We start from the raw sequence: 24,002 nt of genomic DNA on the forward strand, positions 1-24,002 counted from the left end.
GTGGCTTTCCCTGCTCATCATCATCACTTGTGGAAGTTTGATCCAGCCCACAGGGACCCTGATGGCTGCCCATCCCTTGCCCATTCCAGTGTCCCTCTCCATGGCCTTTCTGGTGGGATAGGAGCCAAGTCTCAAAGTTCTGGCGATGAGGAAGTCAGCAAGGCTCCCACAAAGCACAGCCACATTCATAGGGAGTTGGTGCCACCGTTATCAGTCAGTCAGCCTGGTTCTCACCTGTCAGAATAATCAGGGTTCACGGTGGGCTGCGTGCCTGAACGGGCCAGGCTTTCCTGTCTTCTCTTAGGGGCATCTGGACTCTTGCGCCTCCCCACCCCGGGTTGGTGGTCATCAGACAGGCAGCAGGCCTCCCCCCAAGGCTGAGCAGCTGCAGGCTGCAGGGGCAGACCAGCCAGCCCTCTGGAAAGACGAAGGGCAGAGGCCTAACAGCTGAACTACAGGAAGTGCTGAATTTGGGAGAGGGTGCTCCTGAGGACCACTGCACACATTAGCACACCCCCCTTCTGGGTGCCTAGAGGAGGAGGATGCCAGGCCGAGGTGCTGTCCTGGGGAGGGAAGGGGGTGGAAAATCAGAGAAGCAGAGAGCCAAGAAGAGAGGAGTTCTTTAAAACCCCCTACTCGTGGCTGTATGGGTATTTCCCACACTGTATAGAAAGGGAGGCTGAAAGAACCCACAAATGCAGGAGATGAATGAAAGGGCTTCAGCAGCAGGGGGACTGAAATGTCACCTACAGGATAGGTCCCAGCCCCCCTGAGAGCATGTGCCAGGCTCCTCCTAGAGACAACAGAGGCCCTTCCCCAGCAGATCTCCTGCATCCCAGCATAGGCAGGGCTGTTAAAGCCACACCCCTCCATGGGCACTGCACGTCCACCAGCCCCGTGCACCCAGCAAACAGCTGCTTCCAGCTCTGCAGGTAGGGAAACTGAGGTTTGGCAGCCTCTGCTCTCCTTCCCCCGCCCCTTCACAGCTCCTCCCTCCAGGGCTCTGTCTCTGCTTTTCCCACAGCCAGCAGGCGGGGGTCCGGGAACCAAGAGGAACCAGGACGAAAGTCCCAGAACGCCTGTAACTCCTGTTGCACGTCTTCCAGAACCTCAAAGCCAGGTACTTTTTATTTTTTTAAGACGTGGCAGAAATTCTGAGACTCTCAGGCATGATTTCCCTAACTCTGCCCAGGGACACACCTTCAGTTGTCTGTATCAGCATCATCCTGGGAGGGAAGCCCCAGGAAGGGAGAACAACCCCACCCGTCTGCCCTGCCTGCCGTCTCCTCAAAGCTGCGGGGCCGGCTGGGACCACCAGGAGCCCTCACTCTCACCAGGATAGACCCAACCCACCACAGAAAACAATCAGATTCAAGAAGTGTGGGATTTTAGGGCTGGGAAAGTACTTGACATCACCTGTCTCCTCCTACAGAGGTCTCGGACACACCTGGCAGCCCGTGAGCCCACACTGCTCATCATTCCCAGAGGCCCAGAACCTGCCAGGTGCAGAACTGGGTTGAGCTAAGTGAAGAAGTCGTGGCCCAAGAAGGCTACCAGTCTCTATAGAATAGTCTCTGCCCTGGTTCTCAGGGGGCACCTCCAGACCCCTTTGGGTTGCTGTCCCAGCACTACCTGCAGCTTCCCTCCCTCCCGCTCTTGGCACAGGGTCCTGACAGAAACAAGCAAACCTCCTTGGCTTCTCCTCGCCCACGGTTGTTCAAAGTTACCCCCCAGGACAGCCACCCATTCAACCTGGTTCTGCCTCTTCTGCTTCAAGCACCCTGTAGATGTCTCAGCACAGATCCCACAACCAGAAAACAGGAGAGGAGGGAGCCCGGCTCAAAAGAAAAGTCAGGAACGGCTGGGGGCAGCTCACCCAAGAGGATGGATGGTCGGTAAATGAGGAGCTGGGAAAATGTCCACTCCTGCTGGCTGCCATGGACACAACAATTCAAACAGAAACCAGTTACCAAATCTGACACAGTACAGGAGTAAAACTAACAATAATACGAAGCTTGGTGAAGTAAAGGAAGTGGTCAACTTAGGGATATTGACTTTCTGTTTGATGCAATCGTCTTAGGAATTCCAGGTCTACCATCCCTCCAAGAACAAGGAAGGCATCTTTGGTGGAGCGGGGGGTGGGGAGAGGCTGGTAAAAGGGCACAAACTCTCAGCAGTAAGATTAATAAGGTCTGAGGATCTAATGTATAACACAGTGACTAGAGTTCATAACACTGTATTATATAATTGAAATTTGCCAACAGAGTAAAACTTCAGTGTTCTAACCAAAAGAAAAAGAAAACTATGTGAAATGATGGATATGTTAATTGACTCAATTGCAGGAATCTTTCCACAATGTATACATATATTAAATCATCACATTGTGCACTTTAAATATATTACAATTTTGTCAATTACAACTCAATAAAGCTGGAAAGAATAAAACTGAATTTTGTAAAATGTATAAGAAAAAAAGAATAGGGCATCTTTGAATATGCACATATTTGGTGCACACCAGCCATGTGGACACACATATTTGTAAACGACGTGTGTCCAGTGGGTGCATCTGTAGGAATGCTCATCCTCGTGCATTGCAAAGTGCACCTAGCACACTCAGAAAGGGTGTGTGCACCGGCATACAGATACATGTGTTCTCAGGGCATTTCAGAATAGGTTTTTCTTTTTTTTACTTTTATAAAAGTTTTATATTTATATATTTATTTTTTAACATCTTTACTAGAGTATAATTGCTTTACAATGTTGTGTTAGTTGCTGCTGTATAACGAAGTGAATCAGCTATATGTATACATATATCCCGATTTCCCCTCCCTCTTGCGTCTCCCTCCCACCCTCTTATCCCACCCCTATAGGTGGACACAAAGCTCTCCCTGTGCTATGCGGCTGCTTCCCACTAGCTATCTATTTTACATTTAGTAATGTATATATGTCCATGCCACTCTCTCACTTCGTCCCAGCTTACCTTCCCCCTCCCCGTGTCCTCAAGTCCATTCTCTATGTCTGCGTCTTTATTACTGTCCTGCCATTAGGTTCTTAAGAACGGTTTTCTTTTTTTTTTTTAGTTTCCATATATATGTGTTAGCATATGGTATTTGTTTTTCTCTTTCTGACTTACTTCATTCTGTATGACAGTCTCTGGGTCCACACACCTCACTACAAATAACTCAATTTCGTTTTTTTCTATGGCTGAGTAATATCCCATTGTATATATGTGCCACATCTTCTTTATCCGTTCATCTGTCAATGGACACTTAGGATGCTTCCATGTCCTGGCTATTGTAAATACAGCAGCAGTGAACATTGTGGTACATGACTCTCTTGTTTTGGTTTTTGGTTTTTGCGCTTTTTTTTTTTTTGCAGTACACTGGCCTCTCACTGTTGCGGCCTCTCCCGTTGCGGAGCACAGGCTCCGGACGTGCAGGCCCAGCGGCCACAGCTCACAGGCCCAGCCGCTCCACGGCAAGCAGGATCCTCCCGGACCGGGGCACGAACCCACGAACCCAACCACTGCACCACCAAGGAAGCCCACATGACACTTTTTGAATTATGGTTTTCTCAGGGTATATGCCCAGTAGTGGGATTGCTGGGTCATATGGTAGTTCTACTTTTAGCTTTTTAAGGAACCTCCATACTGTTCTCCACAGTGGCTGTATCAATTTACATTCCCACCAAAAGTACAAGAGGGTTCACTTTTCTCCACACCCTCTCCAGCATTTATTGTTTGCAGATTTGTTGATGATGGCCATTCTGACCACTGTGAGATGACACCTCATTGTAGTTTTGATTTGCATTTCTCTAATGATTAGTGACGTTGAGCATCCTTTCATGTGTTTGTTGGCAATCTGTATATCTTCCTTGGAGAAATGTCTGTTTAGGTCTTCTGCCCATTTTTGGATTGGGTTGTTTGTTTTTTGATATTGAGCTGCATAAGCTGCTTATATATTTTGGAGATTAATCCTTTGTCACTTGCTTCGTTTGCAAATATTTTCTCCCATTCTGAGGGTTGTCTTTTCATCTTGTTTATGGTTTCCTTTGCTGTGCAAAAGCTTTTAAGTTTCATTAGGTTCCATTTGTTTATTTTTGTTTTTACTTCCATTTCTCTAAGAGGTGGGTCAAAAAGATCTTGCTGTGATTTATGTCATAGAGTGTTCTGCCTACGTTTTCCTCTAAGAGTTTTATAATGTCTGGCCTCAAATTTAGGTCTTTAATCTATTTTGAATTTATTTTTGTGTATGGTGTGAGGGAGTGTTCTAATTTCATTATTTTACATGTAGCTGTCCAATTTTCCCAGCACCACTTATTGAAGAGGCTGCCTTTTCTCCATTGTATATTCTTGCCTCCTTTATCAAAGGTAAGGTGACCATATGTGTGCAGGTTTATCTCTGGGCTATCTATTCTGTTCCACTGATCTACATTTCTGCTTTTGTGCCAGTCCCATACTGTCTAGAATACTGTAGCTTTGTAACATAGTCTAAAGTCCGGGAGCCTGATTCCTCCAGCTCTGTTTTTCTTTCTCAAGATTGCTTTGGCTATTCAGGGTCTTTTGTGTTTCCATACAACTTGTGAAATTTTTTGTTCTACTTCTTTGAAAAATGCCACTGGTAGTTGGATAGGGATTGCATTGAATCTGTAGATTGCTTTGGGTAGTACAGTCATTTTCACAATATTAATTCTTCCAATCCAAGACCGTGGTATATCTCTCCATTTGTTTTATCATCTTTAATTTCTTTCATCAGTGCCTTATAGTTTTCTGCATACAGGTCTTTTGTCTCCTTAGATAGGTTTATTCCTAGATATTTTATTCTTTCTGTTGCAGTGGTAAATGGGAGCGTTTCCTTAATTTCTCTTTCAGATTTTTCATCATTAGTGTATAGGAATGCAAGAGATTTCTGTGCATTAATTTTGTATCCTGCTACTTTACCAAATTCATTGATTAGCTCTAGTAGTTTTCTCGTAGCATCTTTGGGATTCTCTATGTATAGTATCATGTCATCTGCAAACAGTGACAGTTTTACTCTGTCTTTTCCAATTTGGATTCCTTTTATTTCCTTTTCGTCTCTAACTGCTGTGGCTAAAACTTCCAAAACTATATTGAATAAAAGTGGCGAGAGTGGACATCCTTGTCTTGTTCCTCATCTTAGAGGAAATGCTTTCAGTTTTTCACCATTGAGGATGATGTTGGCTGTGGGTTTGTCATATATGGCCTCTATTATGTTGAGGTAGGTTCCTATGTCTACTATGCCTACTTTCTGGAGAGTTTTTATCATAAATGGGTGTTGAATTTTGTCAAAAGCTTTTTCTGCATCTATTGAGATTATCATATGGTTTTTATCCTTCAATTTGTTAATATGGTGTACGACACTGATTGATTTGCGCCTATTGAAGAATCCTTGCATTGCTGGGCTAAACCCCACTTGATCATGGTATATGATCCTTTTAATGTGCTGGTGGATTCTGTTTGCTAGTATTTTGTTGAGGATTTTCGCTTCTATGTTCATCAGTGATGTTGGCCTGTAGTTTTCTTTTTTGTGTGTGTGTGTGGTACGCGGGCCTCTCATTATTGTGGCCTCTCCCGTTGCGTAGCACAGGCTCCGAAGGCACAAGCCCAGCGTCCATGGCTCACAGGTCTAGCCATTCCGTGGCACGTGGGATCTTTCCAGACAGGGGCACGAACCCATGTCCCCTGCATCGGCAGGCGGACTCTCAACCACTGCGCCACCAGGGAAGTCCCTGTAGTTTTTTTTGTGTGTGACATCTTTGTCTAGTTTTGGTATCAGGGTGATGGTGGCCTTGTAGAATGAGTTTGGGAGTGTTCCTCCCTCTGCTATATTTTGAAAGAGTTTGAGAAGGATAGGTGTTAGCTCTTCTCTAAGTGTTTGATAGAATTCGCCTGTGAAGCCATCTGGTCCTGGGCTTTTGCTTGTTGGAAGAGTTTTAATCACAGTCTCAATTTCAGTGCTTGTGCTTGGTCTGTTTATGTTTTCTATTTCTTCCTGGTTCAGTCTTGGAAGGTTGTGCTTTTCTAAGAATTTGTCCATTTCTTCCAAGTTGTCCATTTTACTGGCATAGAGTTGCTTGTAGTAATCTCTCATGATCCTTTGTATTTCTGCAGTATCAGTTGTTATTTCTCTTTTTTCATTTCTAACTCTGTTGATTTCAGTCTTCTCCCTTTTTTTCTTGAAGAGTCTGGCTAATTGTTTATCAATTTTGTTTACCTTCTCAAAGAACAAGCTTAAAGTTTTATTGATCTTGGCTATTGTTTCCTTCATTTTTTTCCATATATTTCTTATCTTGATCTTTTTGATTTCTTTCCTTCTGCTAACTTTTGGGTTTTTTTGTTCTTCTTTCTCTAATTGCTTTAGGTGTAAGGTTAGGTTGTTTATTTGAGATGTTTCTTGTTTCTTGAGGTAGGATTGTATTGCTATAAACTTCCCTCTTAGAACTGCTTTTGCTGCATCCCATAGGTTTGGGGTCGTTGTGTTTTCATTGTCACTTGTTTCTAGGTAGTTTTTGATTTCCTCTTTGATTTCTTCAGTGATCTCTTGGTTATTAAGTAGTGTATTGTTTAGACTCCATGTGTTTGGATTTTTTACATTTTTTTCCCTGTAACTGATATCTAATCTCATAGCACTGTAGTCGGAAAAGATACTTGATAACATTTCAATTTCCTTAAATTTACCAAGGCTTGATTTGTGACCCAAGATATGATTTATCCTGGAGACTGTTCCATGAGCACTTGAGAAGGAAGTGTATTCTTTTGGTTTTGGATGGAATCTCCTATAAATATCAATTAAGTCCATCTTGTTTAATGTATCATTTAAAGCTTATGTTTGCTTATTTATTTTCATTTTGGATCATCTGTCCATAGGTGAAAGTGGGTGTTAAAGTCCCCTACTATGATTGTGTTACTGTCGATTTGCCCTTTTATGGCTGTTAGCATTTGCCTTATGTATTGAGGTGCTCCTATCTTGGGTGCATAAATATTTACAATTGTTATATCTTCTTCTTGGATCGATCCCTTGATCATTATGTAGTGTCCTTCTTTGTCTCTTGTAATAGTCTTTATTTTAAAGTCTATTTTTTCTGATATGAGAATTCCTACTCCAGCTTTCTTTTGATTTCCATTTGCATGGAATATCTTTTTCCATCCCCTCACTTTCAGTTTGTATGTGTCCCTAGGTCTGAAGTGGGTCTCTTGTAGACAGCATATATACGGGTCTTGTTTTTGTACCCATTCTGTCAGTCTATGTCTTTTGGTTGGAGCATTTAATCCATTTACATTTAAGGTAATTATTGATATGTATGTTCCTATTACCATTTTCTTAATTGTTTGGGGTTTTTTATTGTAGGTCTTTTCCTTCTCTTGTGTTTCCTGCCTAGAGAAGCTCCTTTAGCATTTGTTGTAAAGCTGGTTTGGTGGTGCTGAATTCTCTTAGCTTTTGCTTGTCTGTAAAGGTTTTAATTTCTCCGTCAAATCTGAATGAGATCCTTGCTGGGCAGAGTAATCTTGGTTGTAGGTTCTTACCTTTCATCACTTTAAATATGTCCTGCCACTCCCTTCTGGATTGCAGAGTTTCTGCTGAAAGATCAGCTGTTAACTTTACGGGGATTCACTTGTAATGTTAGTTGTTGCTTTTCCCTTGCTGCTTTTAATATTTTTTCTTTGTATTTAATTTTTGATAGTTTGATTAATATGTGTCTAGGCATGTTTCTCCTTGGATTTATCCTGTATGGGACTCTTTCCGCTTCCTGGACTTGATTGACTATTTCCTTTCCCATATTAGGGGAGTTTTCAACTATAATCTCTTCAAATATTTTCTCAGACCTGTTCTTTTTCTCTTCTTCTTCTGGTACCCCTATAATTCAAATGTTGGTATGTTTAATGTTGTCCCAGAGGTCTCTGAAACTGTCCTCAATTCTTTTCATTCTTTTTTCTTTATTCTGCTCTGCGGTAGTTATTTCCACTATTTTATCTTCCAGGTCATTTATCCGTTCTTCTGCCTCAGTTATTCTGCTATTGATTCCTTCTAGAGAATTTTTAATTTCATTTCTTGTGTTGGTCATTACTGTTGGTTTGCTCTTTAGTTCTTCTAGATCCTTGTTAAACGTTTCCTGCATATTCTCCATTCTATTTCCAAGATTTTGGATCATCTTTACTATCATTATTCTGAATTCTTTTTCAGGTAGACTGCCTATTTCCTCTTCATTTGTTAGGTCTGGTGTGTTTTTATCTTGCTCCTTCATCTGCTGTGTGTTTCTCTGTCTTCTCATTTTGCTTAACTTACTGTGTTTGGGGTCTCCTTTTCGCAGGCTGCCGGTTTGTAGTTCCCACTGTTTTTGGTGTCTGCCCTCAGTGGGTAAGGTTCGTTCAGTGGGTTGTGTAGGCCTCCTGGTGGAGGGGACTGGTGCCTGTGTTCTGGTGGATGAGGCTGGATCTTGTCTCTCTGGTGGGCAGGACCGCGTCTGGTGGTATGTTTTGGGGTATTTGTGAACTTATTATGATTTCAGTCAGCCTCTCTGCTAATGGGTGTGGTTGTGTTGCTGTCTTGCTAATTGTTTGGCATGGGGTGTTCAGCACTGTAGCCTGCTGGTCATTGAGTGGAGCTCTGTCTTAGCGTTGAGATGGAGATCCCTGGGAGAGCTTTCGCTGTTTGATATTACGTGGGGCCGGGAGGTCTCTGGTGGACCAATGTCCTGAACTTGGCTCTCCCACCTCAGAGGCTCAGGCCTGACACCCGCCCGGAGCACCAAGACCCTGTCAGCCACATGGCAGGTCTGACTCAAGAAGAAATTACAGTGGTCTTAATAGTTCTCTCCATCCTCCGACCCAGTGCCACCAGAATGAGCATTTTGAAAATGAATGGTCACACAATGAATGTGGCCAGGAAATATTTTCTGTAACATCAAATCCTAAATCTCTCAAGGCTTACATTGTATTTTCAGAATTCTTTGCTGTCATTCCTAAAGAAGATCCGATTGGAAGTGGCTCCCCATATTTTTGGCCTTAGGTTACTCTACTTTTTATCTTTAGGTGGAGCATCTGTAAATAATAATTTAGTATCTGTAAGTATCCAAGTGTATTTGAGTAATCATTTAGTATCTGTAAGTAATGGTTTAAAGCTCTGTGAAGGGGGACTCCCCGTTTATAGAGCAGTGTTTAGCTTCTCAGACTGGAACTAATCTATGCTGGCCTGTGCCTTCAGCATGTCTTGTAAGGCTGGTGGCTGCTGGGATCTCCCCAAGGGCCCCCTCTTGTGTCACACCCCCATCAGCCTTGCAAACCACACATTTTGTGGCACTGAGGCCTCACTTTTCTTCTCTCATGTGGAATGCAGTAACTAGGGGCTTAGCTGCCAGTCTGCAGGAGAGGAATGTGAGGACAGACCTGAAGGAGCTTGGCTTACAGGCTCTGTCCTCCAAAGCTGGCCATATGCTTTGGTCCCCACCTAGGGTGGGACACTCCGGCGTGAGTGTAGCTGGTAACAGGATGGTCCTGCTGCTCTGGGAAGTGGTCATGGGGCCTCAGTCACTGCTCCTAGTTAGGTGGTAGCGGTGGGGGGGCCCAACCTCAACCCATTAGCCTGAGGCCTCATCCCTGGGATGATCCCAAAGGGGGACTCTGACTGGACAGGGTCCTATGGGACTTAAAGCTCCACTTGCAGAAAGATGCTTGGGGCAGATGGGGCTGTTGGGTGGCTGACGGAGCCCCTCCTCAGCAGACAGGCCGCAGGCTAGGCTAGCGTGCATTATTGGGGTGGGGGGGTGACATCTGAAGAGGGGTTGCCAGAAGGGCCCTTAGAGTCAAGGGTCCTAAAGAAAGCATCCCTCACCCTTGCCTCCAGGCGGCTGTGCAGTGGGAGACATTCGAGCCCAAGTGTCTATAAAACCTGTAGTCCACAAAACCTGTGAAATGAGAGGCAGGGCAGGATGACCTCTGTACTCTGAAATCTCGTTTTCATGCTTATTTTATTTCTGATTATAAAAGTGATATTATGCTCCTGGAAAACGAGTTGGAAAGTGGAGATAAGTATGAAAGCAACAGGAAAAAAACCACTCTCAACCCTCTAACATTTGCTCCCAGCATGTCTTCTGTTTTAACTGATTCAAACCAACTAACATCCTATATAGACAACGTAGAATCTTGGGGTTTTTTCCCATTTAACATTATAGCATAAACATTTTCCCGTATCATTGAAATCTTGTCGTAAACATCACTGTTGATGACTGATAATTTCCTATTGTGAGTACATTATAATTTACTTAATCCTCCCCTCAATTCTATCATCTAAGAGTCTAGAATCCTTGATATATTAAATGAATATTCAAAATATCTCTTCATATGTTTTTGAACCTGTTCCAGTGGATTTTTAATAGATATTCCAGATAAATGGCATGGTCTCTTTAAAAATCAGAAGCAGGTTTTGGAGTATTTATTCCAGCAGTTTCTAGGGAAACCAACTGTATGCAGCTATAGAGCAAATACCTCTGTCAGGAAGCTCTGGGAATTACAGCCTTCCATCTGGATAAAACCCTCAGAGACTCACAAGGTGGCTGGGAAGACAAATTTCACCTGAGAGCAAATGCAATCCAAGGTCATGTTAACAGAAATACCACTCTAGACTAAGAGAGGTGAGGGCCCTGTCCTCAGCCCCTACCACACTCCTGCAGGGAACAACTTGGAGGGTGTTTAGAGGTGGGGCCTGGGAACAAACTGTGCTGTGACCCTACAGGGGGCAGCCCAGAATGAAGGGAAGGCTGTGGTCCCGATTGCTGCTATATCTGGAGGGAGGAGCGACTGGTGTGCTCCAAGGTCCTATCCTGCTGGAACATTCTAATATCTGTTCTTTATCTTTTTTTCCCTTTTTAACCATAAAGGACAAGAAAAGCAAAGATCAGGATATTGAAACCTGGATGGGCTCCAGCGGGCCCTTGCCCCAGACTCCCAGGAGGCACAAATGCAAGGTGTAGGGCCTGGAGCAGACATGTGCTGCTGCCCCCTGAGGTGAGCGCCTTTTGATGGACCCTATCCCAGAGGAGACGGGGGCCATGAGGTCAGGTTGGTACAAGCTGGGCCTCAAGGCACACTTCAACAGCAGCCAGCATGACCAGTGGGCAGGGAGCGTGGTGAAAGGACACTGGCTGTGCTTGATCACCTCCAACCTAGGGGTGTGTTAGGAACACTGAGCATCAATGCTGCCATCCCTAAATCAGGGACCTCGCCTGGCTCATGGAGCGGGTTCTGAGGACAAGATGAGGCACACACATACCTTGGACCTCACTGTGCAGAGGGCACCAGAGCCCTCCGTCCATCCCAGGGACACTCACACTGACAGATACCCGCAAGCACAGCATTAGGCCTTGTCCATAGTTCCCCCCGACAGACACTTCCGGGAAGGCCTTGAAGGATTCTCTTGCCAAGCGACGGGTAAGAATGGCAGGCTGCCAAGTGTTGCTGGGTGACCTCGCCAAGAGCCTTTTCCTTCACTAACTGACAGTGTGTGCAGATCACGGTGAACAGGCCGATGCCGGGAGGTGACTGCGCGCTCCCAGAGGGGACACGCTGGTACAACAAGGCTCTGTGACCACGTGCCATCATCCAGACCAGCGGCCTCATCACAGGGACCGTCTGCGCAGGGATTCCCCCAAGAGTTTAAAATGAATCTGAATCCTGGAACCCCGGAGTGTTGGGGGGGAAGTGGCAAGGAGACAACCAGGCCCAGCTCTGCCACCCCTCAGGTCTCCAGTGGCCAGCTCTGAGGGCGGCTGAAGATGGGCTGGATCCTGATCCTTGGTTCCAACAAGGGACCTTGGAGAGCTGGCCGGGCCGCCCCGGTGACACAGAGGTCCTGCGGAAAAGGCAAATGGGCAGGCAGGGAAGGGAGGCCCCAGCAGGATGACCCCAGAGCGGGGCAGGCCTCTACCAGGACAGGCATCAGGCCACCTCCTCCTGACCCCAGAACCTCAAGGCCAGCTGGTCACAGCCTCCCACTGCAGACAGGCAGCCCGGCCACACAGCGAGGTGTTCTGGAATGGGGGCCAACAGTCGTCACTCACCGAATCACAGGAGGCACAGGGCTTCCCGCACTCAAACGTGTGCTGCTCAGGACTGGGGGCACGGGGGCTTCCCCAAGGGCAGAACCAACCAAGAGGGTTCCAGCCCATCTGTGGGGAACACCCCAGGGTCTGGAAAGAGCACCAGGCTGAGAAAGGACACAGACTGCTGGGCAGCCTCTGTTTCTCGTTTGTGAAAGAGGGGCTTGGACCAAGTCTTCCCTGGGAGGCCCAACTCGCACATCCTATTCCAGTAGTGTGGCCGGAGGGCGGGAGCCATTCAAGTGGATGGTGGTAATGTTGGCCCCTAAGGCAGAGCGTAAGAGTGGGGGCGGGGGAGCGGGGAACTGCTCTCTTAGCTTTTCAGAGAGGCAGTGCAAAAAGCACTCTAATTACATCTTTCTTTTCCAAAGAGTAGTTTGAAATCTAATAAAACAATACAAGTCTGAGATCTAGAAGAAACTGTGAAAGGGAACCAGCACCATGATCCTAAATGGTAGCCCTTGTGATCAGGACCACGTGGAGAGCGCCCCATGTCCGTGTTGCAGGGACCACCGCAGGGCTGCTGGGTGACACTCAGCTCCCTCACGGGGTCACAGGTAGCCCCGCGAGCTGTCAGGGTGCCCTCACTGGGGCTGGGGTCCTAGGGTCAGGGATGTGTGAAGGCGCCTGGGGGGAGGCCTCACAAGTTGGAGACGTGGCTCCTCAAAGGTACACAAACCCTGAAGGATCTTCAGGGTCAGGATCAGAGGACAAAGGGGTCCAAGAAGCCACCACAACTGGAGCAGATGGGTGTGCAAGGCCTCCAGTAAACCTGGCTCTGTGGGGAGGACTAGGGGTAGGAAGTGCATGGCAATGGAGCGACATGGACTCCAGGGCTGTGACCAGGGTACGCAAGTGATGTGAAATGCTAACAAGCAGGTAAACTGAGCCGGGGCATACACAAACTCTACCATGGCTGGGACTTTTCTATAAACCTAAAACAAGTCTAAAATAAAAGTTTATGAAGAAAATAAAAGCAAATGAGGCTGACTTCACAGTAAGACTCAAAAGGAAGGGAGAGGGGATATTTGGCAAACAAGTGAGCTTTCACCCTCTGCCAGCCCCGGAGGTTCGCAGGGGCTCAGAGCACTGCTGCAGCAGGAGGAGGGAGAGGACGGGAGTGCCCCCCGCTGCCCAGACCCACCAGAGGAAGGCTGCCTCTCATTTCACTTCTCAGATTCAACTGCTTTTTTTGTCTTTATTAGAAAGCATCTGGGCCACTTAAAAATCCTACAATTGTAGGGAGAAAAGGATTTAAAAGTGAGTGAGCTTAATAATTAGACAACTACAAACTGAAATGATAATATAATAATATATAATATAAAAACTGCACTACAAAACCATAGTGAGATACAATTTTTCACCTTCCAGACTGAACTGACAAAAGATCAAAAAGTTCAGAAAATGTGCTGCCAGTGCGTAGAGAAATCTCTACAACCTATCTGGCGATTTTAAAGCCTGAAATGCTTCCCTTCAACTCAGCACATTTATGTCTTGGAATTTATCCAACAGATAGATTTGCCCATATGCACACGTAACCGTATGTACCAGGATGCTCCCTGGGCAAAACTGCAGTTGCTCCAGATGAGAAACAAGCTTAACGCCAACCAGGCCAGAGGAGACAGGGAAAACGCATCCCTGAGCGCAGCCCACACAACAGAGCCCTGTCTGAGAACCATGTCCCAGGCAGAGCCATGCCCGCAACGTGTGTCTGTGTGCCTATGTGCCTGAGAAAAGAGAGAGGGGGGTGGTTGCCTGACACACACATTGTCTAGACAGAAATCTCTCTGCAGTTTTTCCTAAGGGGCTGCCATCGAGTTGGTTCTGGTGAGAAGACAGCTTTTCACTACATATTCTTTCATACTCCTTTTTAAAAACCCATGTCCTAGTGTTCCGTTTGCAAATTTTTCAATTAACTATTTTGAAGTGAATAAATGCAGTTATTCCTTATCACAATAAACATAAGAAAAGAAAAGGGGTGAGAAGCTCCATTTTCTACCCAATAAAGGTGAATATGTTTCTGCAGAAGTTCAGTCGCCCCTTGCCCTCAACTGGCGGCAACTGTGTCCCTCAAGGGACATCGGCCATGCCTGGAGGCACTTTTGCTGTCACAGCTGGGGGGGCGGGTGCTACTGGATTAGTAGGCAGAGGCCAGGGATGCTGCTCCACATCCTGTACAGCAAAGAATTTTCTGGGCCCAATGTCCACAGAGCCCAGGCTGAGAAACCCTACTGTAACGTACACACTATTTCCCCAGACGTGTCCAGTCTGGGGTCAGTTTCAATTATTAAAAAGTTGTTTCTCAAATTGAATGCAAATCTGCCTGCCTCATTCTCCAAGCTTCAATCCAGCACTTGTTTTTTTCACAGTCCCGAGGCTGGGACGGCTGCTCTGCAGAAGGAAGGATCACGCAGGGCTGCACCTCCGGAGCTCAGCCGCTGAGCACAAGAATGAGCAGAGCCATGTGGTGCTCTCTGGTCCCACCAACACCCACCTTCTATACCAGAGGGTCACATCATCTGTGGACGAAAGGAAAGGAACCACGTGCCCTGTGGAGCTTGAGAAGGGCATGGGATGGGCAGGACTGGGACACGGCATGGGGGGCCTGAGAAAGTGGCTTCATGGCTCCCTGCTCCAGGGTCTCTCCCTCACTTCTGCCCAGCATTACCTTCAGGCCCCATAGGGATTTTAGAGAGTCGGGGTGGGGGAAGTGGCTGTGGGACTTGGGAGGGGACATCTCAAGGCCAGGAGAGGGCCACACAGCACACATTGGGCAGAACTGGGCTGAGAACACGGGAAAAGCATTTGTACCTGTCTTTTGGGGCAGAACCCAGGTAAAAGGTCCTCAGAGCCCTAGTCCCACACCTAGCTGTGGCTCAGTGAATGGGGGGCTGATATGACCGGCCCCCTAGACTCACAAAGATGCCCCACCCTCACTTAGTGAGCCACCCCCAGGTTTACCTGTCCACCTCCACATCTGGAGCCAAGGACTGAAATGCAAATGCCTGATGCTTGTACAGTGGGCAGGTGGCAGGCGCCCTGGCAGCCAGGGGTCCAGGCTGCTGAGGGGGATGCTGGAGAGGCCCAGAGGCAGTACCAGGATCAGATGGGGGCCAGCTACACAAGCACTCAGACTGGGATTGAAAGGTCACCATGACAACACAGTACCATGAGAACCAGGAGGCCGAACAGCAGCTAAGACTTCCACCTTCCAACAGCATGGGTGAAGTATGGGGAAAGAGCAGTGCCTGGCAGACTTCGAACTTGCCAAGGGGAAGTCAGCGTGGCAAAGCCGCATGTGCCACTTATCAGCCAGTGACCCAGGCTGGCTGCTGGCCCTCTCCGAGCCAGAGTCTCCTAAGCAGACCCAAGTCTAGTGCCCTTGGGGAGCTGCCGAAAGGACAAGGTGTTGACAGAAAGTATCTGTTGCTGGGAGCAAACAAGAGGCAAGAAACACCCCTCACCATCCCAGGTGCCCCTTTTTTTACGAGCTATAGCTCCAAAACAGCTGGGAGATTAGCCATAGTTATGTCAGACTTTCCAGGAAAGAAATTCTACAAGCACCAATGGCAAATAATCCTGGAGTTTTGCAAATGTCAGCAGAAGGATGTTTAGTGAGAACCCACCCCGAGCTCTGATGTACACCCACTGTGTTGCCTCATGCAGTGCTGAGGGATTCCCCTCCCCACAGGGTTTGGGGAGCTCTCCTGGGGAGCTCGCTGCACACCTCCCTGGGCGTTGTTCATCTGGGAGGCACACTGGATCAGGCTGCAGTTTCTTGATTATTCCAGGGTGCCAAAAGTCATGCTGCACCAGGCCTCAGTCTCCTCTGCAGGAAATGGGAGCTGAACCCCTAAATCTGTGTCATCTCTCCAACTGATGGCAAGTCAGCCCAGGAGGGTGGTGAGATGGGGTCTGGGCAGGGAAGGGTCCTGTGCCTCACTGGGACACGCTCATGTCCCCAAGAAGCACTTTCTCACTGCCCTTCCCACTTAGCCCAACTTCCCTGAAATTCACATTCAGACTCTGACTCGGGGGGTAGTTCCAAGGGGATGGATAAAATGAGAGGCAAATTCACAAAGTTACAAGAAGATTTTCAAGTATCAGAGTTCGTGTAGCTGGGCTGGTTGTACATCAGTCTGGGATTGCCAGCCCAAGTCTGGCTGTCCCAAGGGTAGGTATCTGTGAGCTCAGACCTGGCCCCAGGGCACTCTCCAAAGCCCATCCAGCCATTCACACTTAACCGGCACCATGGGACCTGTGCCCAGCCCACGGTGTGTAGGGCACAAGAAGAAATGAGTTCCACTCTGCACTTCTGTGTGAAGCAGAAAACGGCACCACACTTGAAGGACCCAGGCCAGAGACTGTGCCCAAAGCTTCCTAGGCACTTGGCCCACCCCAGCATAAGGCTCACGGTTTAGTCAGCAGCTTGGGCTACCATCCCAGGTGCTTGTTCACTGCCCTCATGTCCTGCTCAACCCAAGGAGCAGTGCCGACCCATGCTACAGGTCTGCATTCACTGGGATCTCCTGCCTTCTGGGGTCCTGGGCACTGTCCCCTGTCATTAACATCAATGAAGGGGCGCTGGCAGGGGGAGCTCCAGGACACACACACTGCTGCTGTCCCAGCCTATCATGTTGTACTGTTAACCTCAGGGAGCTGATCTCTCCAGCCTCAGTTTGCTTGCCTCCCAATCAGAGCAGCCCACCACCACCAAGCCCTCAGGGGCAGTGGGAAGTTCAGCAAGGCCATGTGCAGTACATGCCCAGCAGTGGGCCCTGATCTACTCAGTGGCAGCTTCCTCAACAGTCAGGGTAAAGGAGATAAAGACCTGCATGGCAACCCCCACACAATACAAGAAGGAGCCCCCCAACACATGTGTATGAAAAATGCCTAGCCCAGGATGTGACACAGGCAAGGCTCAACAAACACTTAAGATTAAAAAGGAAAGCAGCACCCCCCCGCCAGGGCATGCAGACACACTCTGGACACAGGACATCCACAGGCACCCAGCTGAGTGTGTGCACACCCCAGCACATGCATGAACACCCACACCCCACACATGTCTGGTTCTGGAAAGTCAGCTGCCACATGTTAAAGGGTGATTTTTTTTAATAAAAAGGGTAAAAGCACCGGCAGTGAACAATACAAAAAGGAAATTACAAAAACAATCCCACTTACAATTGCATCCAAGGGAATTAAGTACCTAGGAATAAACTAAATCAAGAATTTAAAACTTGTACACTGAAAACTACAAAACATTGCTGAAAGAAATCAGGGGATACCTAAATCTAAATAAATGGAAAGACATCTCATGCTCATGAATCAGAAGACGTAATACTAAGATGTCAATACTACCCAAAGCGATCTACAGATTCAATGCAATCCCTGTCGAAATTCCAACAGCCCTTTTTGCAGAAATGGAGAAGCCAATCCTCAAATTCATATGGAATTGCAAGGAGCCCCAAAAAGTCAACATAATTTTTTTAAAAGAACAAGGTTGGAAGTCTCATACTTCCTGATTTCAAAACTTACTACAGGGCTTCCCTGGTGGTGCAGTGGTTGAGAGTCTGCCTGTCGATGCAGGGGACACGGGTTCGTGCCCCGGTCCAAGAAGATCCCACATGCCGTGGAGCGCCTGGGTCCGTGAGCCATGGCTGCCGAGCCTGCGCGTCCGGAGCCTGTGCTCCGCAACGGGAGAGACCACAACAGTGAGAGGCCCGCGTACCACAATAAAAAAATTAAAAAAAAAAAAACTTACTACAAAGCTACAGTAATCAAAACAGTGTGGTACTGGCATAAGAACAGACATACAGACCAATGGAATGGAATAGTGTCCAGAATTAAATCCTCATGTATATGGTCAAATATTTTTCAACAAGGCTACCAAGACTTTCGATAGGGAAAGAATAGTCTTTTCAACAAATGGTTCTGGAACAACTGGATACCCACATGCAAACAAATGAAGTTGGATCCCTACTTCAAATCTTATGTAAAAATTAACTGAAAATGAGTCAAAAACTAAATACAAGAGCTAAAACTATAAAACTCTTAGAAGAAACCAAAGGGGTAAATCTTCATGACCTCAGATTTGGCAATGGATTCTTAGATATAACACCAAAAGCATAAGCAACAGTAGAAAAAGACAAATTGGACTTCATCAAAATTAAAATGTTTGTGCATCAATGGGCATGACCACAGAAGTGAAAAGACAACCCACAAAATGGAAAAATATGTGCAAATTTTGTATCTGATAAGGGTCTAGTGTCCAGAATATATAAAGAACTCTTAAAATTCAAAAATAAAAAAAAGAACCCAATTTTAAAATGGGCAAACTGTTGCAACAGACGTTTCTCCAAAGAAGATATGCAAATGGACAAGAAGCACATGGAAACATACTCAACATCATCAGCCATTACAGAGATGCAAAACAAAATCATAATGAGATACCACCTCTCACCCACTAGGATGCCCATAATTTTTAAAATAGAAAACAACAAGTGTTGATAAGGATGAGGAGAAATCGGATTGCTCCTGCATTGGTAGTAAGAATGTAAAACGGTGCAGCTGCTGTGGAAAAGTTTGTTGGTTACTCAAAAAGTTAAACATAGAATAATTATATGACCCAGCAATTCCCTAAACAATTGAAAACAGGTCTTCAAACAAATATTTTACACAAATGTTCACAGCATCACTACTGACAATAACTATAGGTGGAAAAAGCCCAAGTATCCATAAACAAAGGAATGTATATACAAACTGTGGTATATCCTTACAATGGAGTATTATTCAGCCATAAAAAAATCAGTGAAGTTCTGATACATGCCACAACATGGTTGATCCTAAAAAACATTATGCTAAGTGAAAGAAGACAGACACAAACTGTTACATATAGTTTGATTCCATTTATATGAAATGTCCAGAATAGATAAATCCACAGGGACAGACAACAGATGGGTGGTTGTCCAGGGCTGAGAGGAGGAGGGACAGGGAAGTTGTTTAATGGGTTTTCTTTTGAAGTGACCAAAATGTTTAGGAACTAGATAGAGATAATGGCTGCAAGTCATTCTGAATGCACTAAATGCTATTAACTGTGCACTTTAAAATGGTTAATTTCATGGTATATGAATTTCACCCTAAATTTTTAAAAAAGGATGAAAGGTGGGTTTCACCATTTGCTGGACAAACCACAAGACCTTCAGTTCTTATGCTCTGAGGTCAAAGCCAGTCACTGGCTGGAATTCTAACTATGTTTTTCCACAGATGTTTTTCCACGGATGACCCAGCACTTTGGGTGGAAGTGAAGAGACCCTGCACCCTGAAGCAGAGGGCCAAGCCCCATTCCAAAGAACACGGTTAGGCTCACTTCCCACCAAACCAAAAAGTTGAGAACCAAGACAGGCAGCAGTAGGGGAATGGAAATGGAGTGAGACAGAGAAGGAGAGGTGCAGGGATGGAGGCACAACTCTCAATGGGAAGCCAGCGGGACACTGGGCACACCTGAGACACAGAGGGTGCTGCAGAGGGCCCAGCTTCCCTACTTGGCACCGGATATGGCCTTCCTGCTGAGAAGATGTTTCCATCCACATAGCATTTCAAAACCGTGGACAGTAATGGGGTTTTCAGCACCCTCCGCCAAGAATATGCCAAACGCCACTTCTGTCCCTGCACCTGGCAGAGGTACGTACACCTGCTGCAGGTGAGGAGACGAGACGCCCCCCTCATCTGCTTGAAGTGGGAGGACAAGGTGGCCCACCTGGCCCACCACCCAGGTAGCTGTGAGAACCAATAAAGAGGATAACTGTGAACTAATCCTGATGCCATAAAGGCCAGCCTGAGTGTGAGCCCCGCAGCGCTATTAGTCACATCAGTCATTTAGAAGTCAATTGACGGCTCTGCCTTACCCACACCGGAATCTTAGGAGTTAGATTCTTCTAGCACACTTTGTCATGGAACATTATTTTCTGGCCAATGCTCCCTCCCAACAGCAAATCTGCTCATTCTTTTTGAAAAAGGCCCTGCCACATGGCCAGGTGCCACGAGCACAGAGGCGAGGCGATGGCCCCAGAGGATTGGGTACCCAGCAGTGGCAGGGTCCACATGAAGTACCTCAAATCTTTGCCCGATCTCAGGCCAACTGCAGCTGCACCTGAGCCAAAGCAGCCCCAAACAAATGTGGGCTGCAGTACAGAGGCTCACACCAAGCATGTTTCTGGGCCAATATTTTCAATAAAAGCAAACATTCTGGTGATTACCACGAGCTCCAAGTCGCTTCCTTTGAGATTCATCTCATTTGGAAAGGATCAATGGACAGGGAACATCTGCTCTGCCCTCTGTAAGTTGGCAGAACATTCCCCCAACCTCCTCTGGAACTTCTTAAACTCACACAGTGAGAATTCCTCATTTAAAAATGATGAACCGTTATTCCTAACCACGTCAAACACGTCACAACTCCATTGCCATGTGAATGGTACTTCCCCCAGTATTAAGGGATCTCAGGTTGGAAGGCTGAATTGTCAGCTCTGATCACCTAGACTGCGACGTTGAGGCCTGACCCCCTGGCAGGCCCTCCTTTCCCTCCAAGTGCGCACACTTTGCTGGCCAACAGGGCCAGCCAACAGTCTCACTCTGTGGTACTGAGCAGCCATGAGGGCCGAGGACTCAGGAAGAGGCTTTGCCCCAGGAAGCTTAAGGCTGGGTGGAGTGAAAGACACAGCGAGAGCCCACAAAGGCCAACCAGTCCTGGGGATGATGGGCACAGAGATACGGCCCTGGAGAGAAGGGCAGGCAGACCCCAGGTGGAAGGACAAACACACAGGAATCAGAGGGGATCTGCACGAGGCAAGTCTAGTCAGCCCACCTTTCTGAGTACTTGCAGAATTCGACCCCTTCTGCACACCCCAGTCCCCACCCCCAGGTCCTGCCTGTCATCTCTCACCTGGACAAAGGCTCCTGTCCCTCCCCACCCTCTTCCCCAACTGTGCCCACAGCAGCCAGAAGGACCCTGTCAAATCCTCAGTCCCCTCCCACTGCTGCTCTGCTCAGAGCCCCCACTGTGGCTCCTGCCTCCTAGCCACACCTGCAGGCCGTCCCTGATGCAGCTTCCTTGCCCCAAACAGTGCTTCCTCAGGGCTCTGAAACAGCTCCCCAGGCTGGCATGGAACTCCTGATCCACAAGTCTGACTCCCATAGAAAACACCCTGTAAGAGGCAAGGGAGCTGCCTTGTTACCCCAGGAACCCACAGGGCCAGCACTGCACCCCACACAGAACATGCACCCCATAGTACTTACTGAGGGATAAATGAAACTTCTGCCACTGAAGGACTTGTACAGCACCTTCAGCTTTCAAACTCTTTAAAATCAACTTTACTGATTATGCTTCCAAAAACCCTTCAAGTTTAATACAACAGGAACTTAAAGAGGGCCAGGAAGCTTCAGGATATCTGATACTTTAACAGAATCATTCCTATTTCCCACAGACAGAGACTCTTCACATCAAGATGGTGACAAGGTGAGAGGCCCAGGTCACTCCCTAGAGTGACTGGTCCGTGGTCAGATGCCTTGCCGAAGGCAGGGGTGGAAGGACACACGGGGTCTGACAGAAGACACAGTCATGAGAAGCCCCCCAGTTCTTGTCCCTAAGTGGCTTTGTGGCACCTTAATTGGGGAAGAAGTGTCCCAATGCCTGAGTAGTGCTGTGCTTCCCTATCAAACACACAGATAAGACAGCTTTGAAGACAACCAGCCGCAAAATCCATCCCCTCCCAGTCAAAGCCGATTCCCAGGCGATACTACAGCAGGTGCCAGTGAAGGCAGACTAGGCTGACAGGGTATTCCAGCCCCAGGAGTGACTAGCCATGGTCAAGATGGGGTGGAACACGAGCTCCTGACTTCCTGGCTGAATGAGTACCAGCACAGTCCAGCGGAGAGACCTCCCCAAAGAATGCCAGGAGGGGTGGTCAGGCTGCTCAAAGATTCCTGCCGAGGTGGACACATCCTGGGAGCAGGTTCTTCCCCTAGAAGGGGACTGTCCCGACCATGATCTCAGCCAGAGATGCTGCTAGAGTCCTACCAGCAAAGAGTTGGCCACTGTGAGTGAAAGTAACCTCAGAGACCCCCTTCCAATCCATCCAAAATGGGGTGCATTGTAGGGATGTGAGGGGTCACAGGCGGAACAAGAGGGAGCCTGTTACTTTCACAGTTATGTTTATTTTTACAAGTACTGTCTATGGCAAGTTATACTAATGTTCTATTTCAGGGAATGATATGAAGTTTCCTTGGAAAAGAAAGATTCAGGAGAGTAAGGAGACACAAGACTGAAATGGGGTCCTAGAACTAAATAAATCTGCCCGAGGCCTGGAGTTTGGTTAGCAGTACTGTCCTAGTGTTTCTGCCTCAGCATAGTTTCCATGCTTCCAGCATAATTTGATAAGATGTTAACTTCAGGGGAGGCAGGGTGTGGGATAGAAGGAAACTGTACCTTTTTTGTTAACTCTTCTTTAGGTCTAAAATTCTCTCAAAATAAGAAGTTACAAAGTATTCAAACTTTAAAAAGTGAGTTGAGCTGTTGAATATGAAGTAAACAACAGTACAAATGATACACGGATCTGGAAAGAGTGGAGGGCCATCCATCCAGAATATCAGATTTGGAAACATGTGGGTCCTGTCACACACCTTCCTGTCACAGTGGAGAAGGGCCACACCAAGAGAGGTGGGGGGTTTGCCCAGGGCTGTGAGGGCCGCATGCAGCCTTGCCCACAAAGGTCCCAACCCCTGACCCTGTGTTCCCGCATCACAGCACCTCCCCTGAGCCACCCAGGGGACTAAGGACTACAGGAGGTGTTCTGGCCTCAGGGCTCACTCACTTCCTTAAGGGACCCTTGATTAGATGCAGAGAAGATGTGCGCCATGGCAGGGGGAAAGCACAGCCCCCTTCAGACCCTAGGGCGACCCCACATAAGTGGAAATGAATCTGTGCTGATCAAAATGATCTGTGCGTATATCAGATCAAATCAAAGACCTCACATGAAAAATAAGAAATAAAGAAATAAGACCTCCCAAAAACATCCCCTTTAAGGTGTCAGCACGCATCCTTCTCCCTGCCTCTGCCTAAGCCAATCGAGCAAATGCCACCAGCCCCTCAGGTCAGCCCTCAGCCCCCTTCCCCTGCCTGCCCCGCATTCTTGGGTCTCTCCCTACCTCCTCCACTCCTCCCACCCACTACCTCCCTTCTCGAAGTCTAGCTCAGAACTGGTCTTGCCTTCCCCACCCAGAGGAAAGGGCCCCTGGGCAGCCAGACAAGGGTCCTCCCAGGCGCTCACACTCCCCCAGCCTGGGCACCTAGGGAGTTCTGCAGGCCCCCGGTGGGGGTGGGGAGGAGGGAGAGGCCCTACCACTTTCAGGGCACTCAGGGCCCGCTTCTCAGTATCTCTGGAATTGAGGAGCCATGAAGGATCACATGGCAGCTCTCACCCTTGATCCAGCCACGAACTCTGAGAGGATGACAACTGGTGGGTGTGCATAGTAGCAGTGTTCTGGGCTCCTCTGCTCTGTGGGGTCTCTGCAACCCTGGACATCCACAGGAAGGCAGCCCAGGAAGCCCAGGAGATTTCAGTGGGAGTCCCTGTCCCATGGAGTCCCACCCATCCTCACTGGGGTCACCGTCACAGGCGCTGAGCTGGGAATCAGGCCTGTGCTGATCAGCCTGAGCGAGCCGTGTCACATCTGGCTGCCTGGCTCCCCACATGTAAACTGGCAGGACTAGACACCACAGTCCATGTTTAAGGGCCACCGGCCCATCCACAGTTAAAGCCAGGGGGAGGCTCTCCTCTCTGGGGGTTGAGGGACCACCTACCACCACACACCCATCTCCTGCCCCCAGCCCTGCTCCT

At 47.7% G+C, this 24,002-nt stretch overlaps 1 protein-coding gene across 4 annotated transcripts in view; it reads right to left on the reverse strand.

The window, feature by feature from the left end:
- PHF2 (PHD finger protein 2) overlaps positions 1-24,002 on the reverse strand; it is a 94,422-nt gene that overhangs the window by 69,358 nt on the left and 1,062 nt on the right. The gene's annotated exons all lie outside the window — the stretch shown is intronic.

The sequence above is a fragment of the Lagenorhynchus albirostris genome, chromosome 7 (genome assembly GCF_949774975.1).
Source record: "Lagenorhynchus albirostris chromosome 7, mLagAlb1.1, whole genome shotgun sequence".
NCBI classification, from domain to species: domain Eukaryota; kingdom Metazoa; phylum Chordata; class Mammalia; order Artiodactyla; family Delphinidae; genus Lagenorhynchus; species Lagenorhynchus albirostris.